The sequence below is a fragment of the Octopus bimaculoides genome, chromosome 11, assembly GCF_001194135.2.
Source record: "Octopus bimaculoides isolate UCB-OBI-ISO-001 chromosome 11, ASM119413v2, whole genome shotgun sequence".
Classification (NCBI taxonomy): domain Eukaryota; kingdom Metazoa; phylum Mollusca; class Cephalopoda; order Octopoda; family Octopodidae; genus Octopus; species Octopus bimaculoides.
The window spans coordinates 18264716-18272926 of record NC_068991.1 but is presented as its reverse complement, the minus strand read 5'-3'; positions in this window follow the sequence as shown (position 1 = coordinate 18272926).

Here is an 8211-nt window from a genome sequence, read left to right as displayed (position 1 = left end):
TATATATATATGTATGTATGTATTTATTTATGTATGTATGTATTTATTTATGTATGTGTGTATGTGTGTGTGTGTGTATTCATCTTTCGTACGCACGCACCTATGTGTTTATAGAGGTTATAGCTCTGAGAATGGTTTTCTTTGGCGAGGGTTTCTCCACGTTTTACGCATGACTTATCTTCCCTTAGTTTGTAGCCTAATTCGATGTCATCTGGATCAAACATATTTATAAATACAGATGTAAATATACAACCTCGTATATAGTTGAATTAGTATTTAATCTTTAGACATAAGGCCAATTAATATAGAGAAGTAGGAGTCTAACTGAATATGCAGGACCTCTTATATTACTGGTATTATTTTTATCGACCTATTTCTAGGGTATTGAAGGATAAGATCGTATGTGTCTGGATTAAAGTCACAAAAAGATAAGGTCGCATTTAGATACCGTGAAATTAACGAAAAGTTTCTAGAGAATTAACCCTCAATTCGCAGTCTTTTCTTTTGTACATTTCGATCGATCTATTTTGCGATCATTTCAAGGTATCATAACTGTATACGTACTCTGCTTCACTCTTTATTTATCTATCTATCTATCTATCTATTCACTCTTTATTTATCTATCTATCTCTTTCTCTTCCCCTCTCTTTCTATCTTGCACTTTTTCACCCTCTCTCGCTCTCTCGTTTGTGTGAGTGTCTATTAATTTTAAATTAGATTAACTATTTATCCTTTACGATATTTGTGTGTGCGCTTGTATATCTTTGAGTAAGATTCGAAATCAGAATGAAGTGGGGAGGTGAGAGGATTTTAGAACAGGAGTAGTAATTTTACCACCTGAAGACGATCGAATAAATCACCGACCGAGATATTGAGTGAAAGAAGAACATGAGAAATAAAGTTAATAGTTCAGAATTTTTTAATTATGATAGTAATAGCTCATCTAAATATACCACTTAGCTTGGCACTTTACCATGTCAACTCGTGAGAAGGTTGTAACCTACGTGGTCGCTTAAGTTGCAAGAAATAGTAGATGCATCAGCCTCATGTCACACCCAACGTTTTCAACTAAGAAAATACAAAACAGAAGACGTTAAATAAAGAAGTCATATACGATCTTAAAAGATAGGATGGTCACATTTGGAAGCCCTTTCGGCAAGCTTCAGTTTGGGCTAACCATTAACAACTAACAAAATTAATGGTTATAAAGGGAATTAATAGATTCTCTCATCGGCGAAAACACTATCTTTCGTCTCGAACACAGACAAAAGTTAAAATCGTCCTTCGCGAAATTCGGAATCAGAATATAGTGGGGCGGATGTAAATTGTCATCTAGCTATCCTCACTAACTTGGTTATTTATTTAGTTTTGTCTTTTTTATGCAGTTGACGTTTCCTTTTTCCCGTTTACTTGAATATAATAATGTACATGTTAGTGGTTCTTTCATTATTAATCCACCAGCGAAACAGTTAGGTCGAAACCTGTCACGAGTTGTCTCCCGTATTTGCCGAAATATCAGGTATATTTGTGTATCCCTACAACAGTCGTTCTTTTTAATTTAAGATCTTTTCAAACTTTGGCATAATACAAGCAATTTTGGCTGATGGATTAGTCGATTACATTGACCACAGTGCTCAACTGGTACTTATTTTATCAATCCCCGAAAGAATAAAAGACAAAATCGACCTCGGCGGATTTTGAACTCGCATTGTAGAGTTGGAAGAAATACCGCTAAGCATTTTGCCAGCTCGCCACCTTCATACTCACTAACCTTTGCAGAAGTCACAATTTGGCTATTTGATTGCCGAAATCTTTCCAGACTGCGACATGTCTCCGTACTACTAAACATTATACATACATCCCTGTGCAGTTGATATTTGATTAATTTCATTTGTGATCTTTCGAATTATGTACGTATAATGGCGGAAAATAAAATGAAAAGGAACATAACACGTACAGTTTTCACACATTATGTATATCCAAACGATACAATGTTGCATACGGACACAATAGAAGGGATATAGAGTTTTGCCACAAGTAAATATCGAACTCTTCATTGAGCTTCACATGACCTTTTTTTTCTCATCACACATGAGTTTATCTAGAATTATTTTCACTATTATACGAAATAAAGAATGTGATTTACAGTGAAAATAATTTATTTCCTTTCATTGAGTAGTCCGTTATTATACGTACATGATACGAAAGACCATTTATTTAATTAATAAATTTTTGTTGCTTAGATATTGACTGTCCTCACCACTGAAGATATAATTTTAATTCAAGTTATTTAGGTTATAACATCAAGTATGATCTCACTCATTTATTAAAATAATAGTAGTTATTGAGCTAATGGTGACTTTTCTTTACCGCCTAATTATTTCTGATACAAATACATTTATTCACTCAAATAAACATTATTGTGTTTTTATGCAGATTGCGTTTCTGAATAAGTTTACCTTAGTGGTCAAATTTGTAAGTAATGTTAGAGATGAATGTCTCGCATTCTGCATCTGCCAACTCACCGCCTTTATATGGCTGTATGGTTAAGAAGATTGCTTCCCAACAATGTGGTTTCGAGTTCGGTCCCACTGCGTGATTCATTGCGCAAGTGTCTTCTGCTGTAGCCCCCGAGCCGATTAAAGCCTTGTGAGATGGAAACTGAAAGAAGCGCATCATTATAGATAGATATATATATATTGTGTGTGTGCGTGCGTGTCTTTGTATTTATGTTGTTTGCCCCCAACCACCGCTTGACAACTAGTGTTTGTTATTTTACATCCTTGTAACTTAGCGGTTCGTCGAAAAGACTGATGAGATCAGTACCAGACTTATGAATAAGTACTGGGGTCGATTTGTTTCGCTAAACCCTTCAAGGCAGTGCCCCAGCATGACTGCAGTCCAATGACCGAAACAGCTAAATGATAAAAGGCATTAAAAAGGCAAAAACTGAGAATTATTGCTTAACTCCAGGTCAGGCATCTTTGAACAAAGTTCAGGCTCATGTTTTAGTATATGTATGACTTTGTTTTTTTAATGTTAGAGATGGGTTTGTATACTATTTGCCTACATTAGTCTATTGTTGGATATTCAGCAGCCAAGAAAGAAATTTGGTAAGATCGAACAAAATGGAAAATGGAAGAGATTGTCCAAATATCCAGGGGCATGGAGCTTCTTTTTCTAGAGAGGGATCTAGAAATTTTCGGCACTGGATTAACCCATTAAGCAAAATAAGCACGTGCTTAGAGTATCAAGGGGAGTGGGGCACCACTTAAATGGTTTATGCTACACAAGAAATCACCTTAAATTTGCTAAAATAATATTCGGAATGCATTATCTCTACTAAGTATAGAAGCAGATGAGATACGTAAGATTAATTTTGAGGATCTGATCAAAGACTGCAATTAAAAAAATAGAAAACTTTTCAAATATAAAGTGGAAGTATACAAAAATAAATATTGTTTTCCATCTTACTGTTTGTTTTGTTTTATTTTGAAAAATAAAAATTTATTTTATGGTTGATTATTGTTTATAGTTTGAATTACATATGTATGAAGCCACCAAAATCTTTTAAGTGCTTTGGGCCTCTATAGGTTTTAATCCGGCCCTGACAAGGATATAGTGGGTGTGCAACAGAGCCATACAAATTTTCATTAAAAGTCTGTTTTTATAAGTATTCGTGAAATCGCGTAGCTTAGTGGTTAGAGTGTTACACTCACGGTCGTAAGAGCGAGGTTTCGATTCCTGGCCTCGGCGATGCCGTGTGCTCTAAATTAAACCACTTCATTTCATGTTGCTCCAGTAACCCTGAAACATACTTGCGTCCCATTCAAGAGAGAAATTGTGATCTCGGTTGCTTATATGCCATGGAAACTAGGTTATTGGCTCTGTGAGTCCTAGGAGACTTGGTTTTGCGGGTCCGAGACTGAATTCATCCCCTCTGATAAGCTCTGACAGTACATAAATTTCCTTCAAATCGTACCCAATGATCTTAAAATAACAGTTGATTATCTTAATAGTGTTGTCCTAAACATATTACGTCTGACGTAGACATTGTAACACACTAGACTTAACATGCATATATGTCTGTAGCTTATTGGATAAAAGCGTTATTAACCTTAAATTTAAATATAGATGTTTGAAGTTGGAGCCCATCGTTAAGATACCTAATGACGATCGAAAATCAAATATGTTGAAATGTCGTGTGTGTGTGTGTGTGCTGTTAATGTCATAAGGATCTATAAACTTTCAGGAGAACGTAAAGTAATTATTTTAGGGGAGAAGGGGGACAATGGATCCCGAAGCACATAAAGTTATAGATAATTGTATGCCTTCAACTTTTTCTATCCAAAAGTGGTTTTTATAGCTTTATGCGTTTCGAAATCCACTGTTCCAAAAACGGAATTTTTTACGTTCTCTAGAAAATTTATAAATTCTTGGACATCAACAATATACAGTTCACGCTCGTAAGAATAAAGTTTCCAAAATGGATAAATTTGAAGGATGGCTTTGTTCCAGTGGTAGAACGTCTATCATGTCTACAGTAGATGTGGATTCGAATACCATGGTCAGCATTCATCTTCTATTCGAAAGGGTTTTTTGAATGGAATATTTACATTCTATATCTACTTCGAAATCCACTGTTCTAACACGCACGCACCCCACACACAAACACACACCTGGGGGTGGAGTCTCACAGGCCTAGGAGTTCAAAGCTAATTTATCTATATTGTGGCCTACCATCAATAAATAAAATACTATGAGCCACATATACATTACTCAGGCTCCAATAATGCTGTTATGACAGCCCTAGACGAAACTTTCTCATCGCGTCTTGACTGACAACTTCCCGCCTCATATCAGAGACAATTCCAAGGAAGAGGTACAGGTTGTTTGAGTTGGCGAATTTAAAGTAACCCGTGATAAGCTGATGATGATTTCTAGCACTAGGTCAAAGTTCTTAGCGTGGATAGATCTCTCACAAAGAGGGTATAATACACTGTAGAGAAATAGCTCAAGAAAAAAGCATCGTTTATGTGTGCGCTGTAGATACCTTGTCTACATTTGGTCAAATTCCGAATAAAAGCTGTTATTTCGAGAAACGAGTTTTAACTTAATTCGTGCGATGCACGTAGAATTATAAAACATGTTCTGGTAGATTTGAACTTAAATATACATATTAACATTCGAATCTGCCAGAACATACTGAGAATGAATTAGTACATTATTTTTTGCATTTTCTCTGTTCTGCGGCCATCGCATGAATTATTATCATTTTGGTAAAACATCAGCACGCATCAGTGAGTAATATATTTGCTGATTTCAATAAACAAGAACCAGTGCTCTTGTTAGAACATTAGTCAAAGGGTAGTTTTGACTGCGCATAGACACATGCACAAAAAGATCAAAATACCGCGATGTCCCAAAGCCTCCTTACATAAATGAATCGCATGGTATGAACATACATCATCTAAAAGGAGATGTTCTCCGATGACGAGAAACAACAGTGATCAGCGTATTTGCATGTCTGCCAGAATGTATTGAAAATGGATACGTTATAGTTTCAATTTAGTCTTTTATTTTATTTTACTTTTGCAAGCTCACTTTTTATTTTTTGGTTATTATTATTATCATCATTTTTTGTTTATTATTTTACTTCTTAGAGCTCTCGATTTTTACATGCTCCAGTTAATTCTATGAAAGCGATCAGCAACCTGTTGTCAAAGATCTCACAGGGTCTCTTTTCACGAATTATGAGACTTGGTACCTAGATGTTAGGCATTGTGGAAGACACTCAATACCTATATACCAATCTCAAAAACCTCGCTGTCCCCAATAGAGCAGTTATTATTGTTGTTGTTGTTTGATGAAAACTCAGCTTTTTTGCTGGGTATGATGAAAAATATCAGCTATCCACCGCCAGCAGACTGAGGTGACATTTGTTTACAGATGCTTCAAAAGCTCTGCGAAGAATTCTTGCAGTTCCAAGCAATGTTGATTCTTGTAGGTATTCTACCTTTACATTTGCACCAATCTTTATGAACCATGTTGGTAGTTGAGTGCTGATACTTCCAAGTGCGCTATTTACTATTGGTACCATGTCTACTCTCCTCGTTGACCACAGCCTTCGTATTTCACTCTCCAAATCGTCATAGTTGTTTGGTTTTTCTTCTTTTTCTTTGGTCCTGTTGTCATCGGGACATGCTATGTCGATTATCATGCATGTTCTTTTTTTTGGATTTTTTTTTCACTACGACAATGTCCAGTTTCCAATGTCTGGTCAGGTGATCGCAATGAATCATTGCATCCCACAGGATTTTTGCAATTTTCATTCTCGGTGACTCCTTCGGGAGTTTTCTCATACCAAGTCTTTGCTCTTTGAAGGCTGTGATTTCCACATAGCTCATTATTATTATTATTATTATTATTATTATTATTATTATTATTATTATTATTATTATGTATGCTTATGTGGTCCAATGTATGGACACAGTGATAAAACAAGTCTTACTGACCACTTTATGTTAAGAGCTGCTTTGGCCAGATGCCAGATTGTGCAGCAGGACCAGTCCAGCTGTCTGTAAATAATGTGGAGAATCAAACCAAGCTAAGAAGCACCACTGCTTTGTATTTGCAAATTTCAATTCATATAGCAAAAGGCCGTGCGGAGACGTAGGAAGATGGTATACAACCACTGAGGTACACTTCGAAGATATGCACCGAACTAAATATTTTACATTTGAGTTTATTTTCTTCTTCAGTTCTGATTTCAAATCGGGTTGATGTCGACTTAGGGTATTCATCCCTCTTGGTTCGATAAAACTACAAAATCAAATGTGATCGAGATATCGTTTATCAGGAAACCTTTGTGACTTTGGATGTCAACACGATGGACGTAACCGATTCAGTAACAAACGAAAAATACCTTGTGATGTTTAGTTACCTCCCTTTAACATCTACTTTTCACTTTAGCCTGTCGTGTGTCTGTTGATAAAATAAGTTACCAATGAAGTATATTAGGATTGGTTAAATCGACTACACTCCTCCAGTGTCCTTCCTCGGTAAAAATTTTAACTGGTTTGTGGGTCCATGTAAGATACCTTAATTTTGGGATGGAAACAGCTGAATGATAGTTTCATCCATTTAATTTTTGAGCTCAAATCCCGCCAAGGTTGATATAGGTTTTCATCTCCATCACCATCACCCCTGCCAGAGCCAATAAATAAGTGCCACACATGTACTGGAATTAAGTCGATCGACTATAACTCGATTAAATTGCTCCTACCAATTTATGGCCGTATGCCAGTATGAGAAAAATCAGTATACAGGCATTATCTCACAATAACACAAAAACGATGCGGCCGGCTATGACCTCCACTCACGGGTGTATGCCATTGCATGTATTTGAATGTGCGCGCGTGTGAATGGAGAGAGAGAGAATGTGTGTGTGTGTGTGTGTGTGTGTTCGTGCGTGCGCGCGTGCGTACGTGCGTGTGTGTGTGAAGAGAGAGAAAGAGAGAGAGAGAGAGAGAGAGAGGAGTGTATGTATGATATTAAAGTAGTTCTGTATAAGCTTTTATTAAAAGGAATCAATAATGCTGTAAATACATGCGTGTGTGTAAGTATGCTGGTTTTCTTTTTGGCAATCCTTTGGTATTGGTACACGACGTCGTTCACCCACACAGCCTACCCTCATGACAAAGAAGCTAGGCTAAAAAAAGGGTGAATATCGTCGTTTTCCCGTACCGACACACTATTGACGAAGGATCATCCCTACCATCACCACCACCACACAAAAGAAGGACGGGTGGTCTGAAGAAAGGGGCAATGCCCATGGCTTTTGCAGGCCTTCATAGAATGGTGATGTTCATGGTGTGCAGAGGTTCATTTTGAAGTCAACACCTGCGGAAAGAAATTCCAGAGGGACGACATTCTGAGATACAAACACTCGAAGTAGCGATAAGTGCATTGCTTGCGGATTAGAACAAGGGTCAGGCGATGAGAAATAAGCTAATCGGAAATGTTCCTAAGTGGAGGTTGCATGAGCCCAGCCAGCTTCAAGAGCATAGGCCATTGCAACTATAGTAAAAAAAGGGGGGGGACGGCACATCTACGAGCCATTTACTGGTGTATGGACTGTAAGCGATTTTATGCTAATCAGTCACGTGATCCTTTTCTAGATGTGGACGAGGATGTTTATCTATGCAGCGG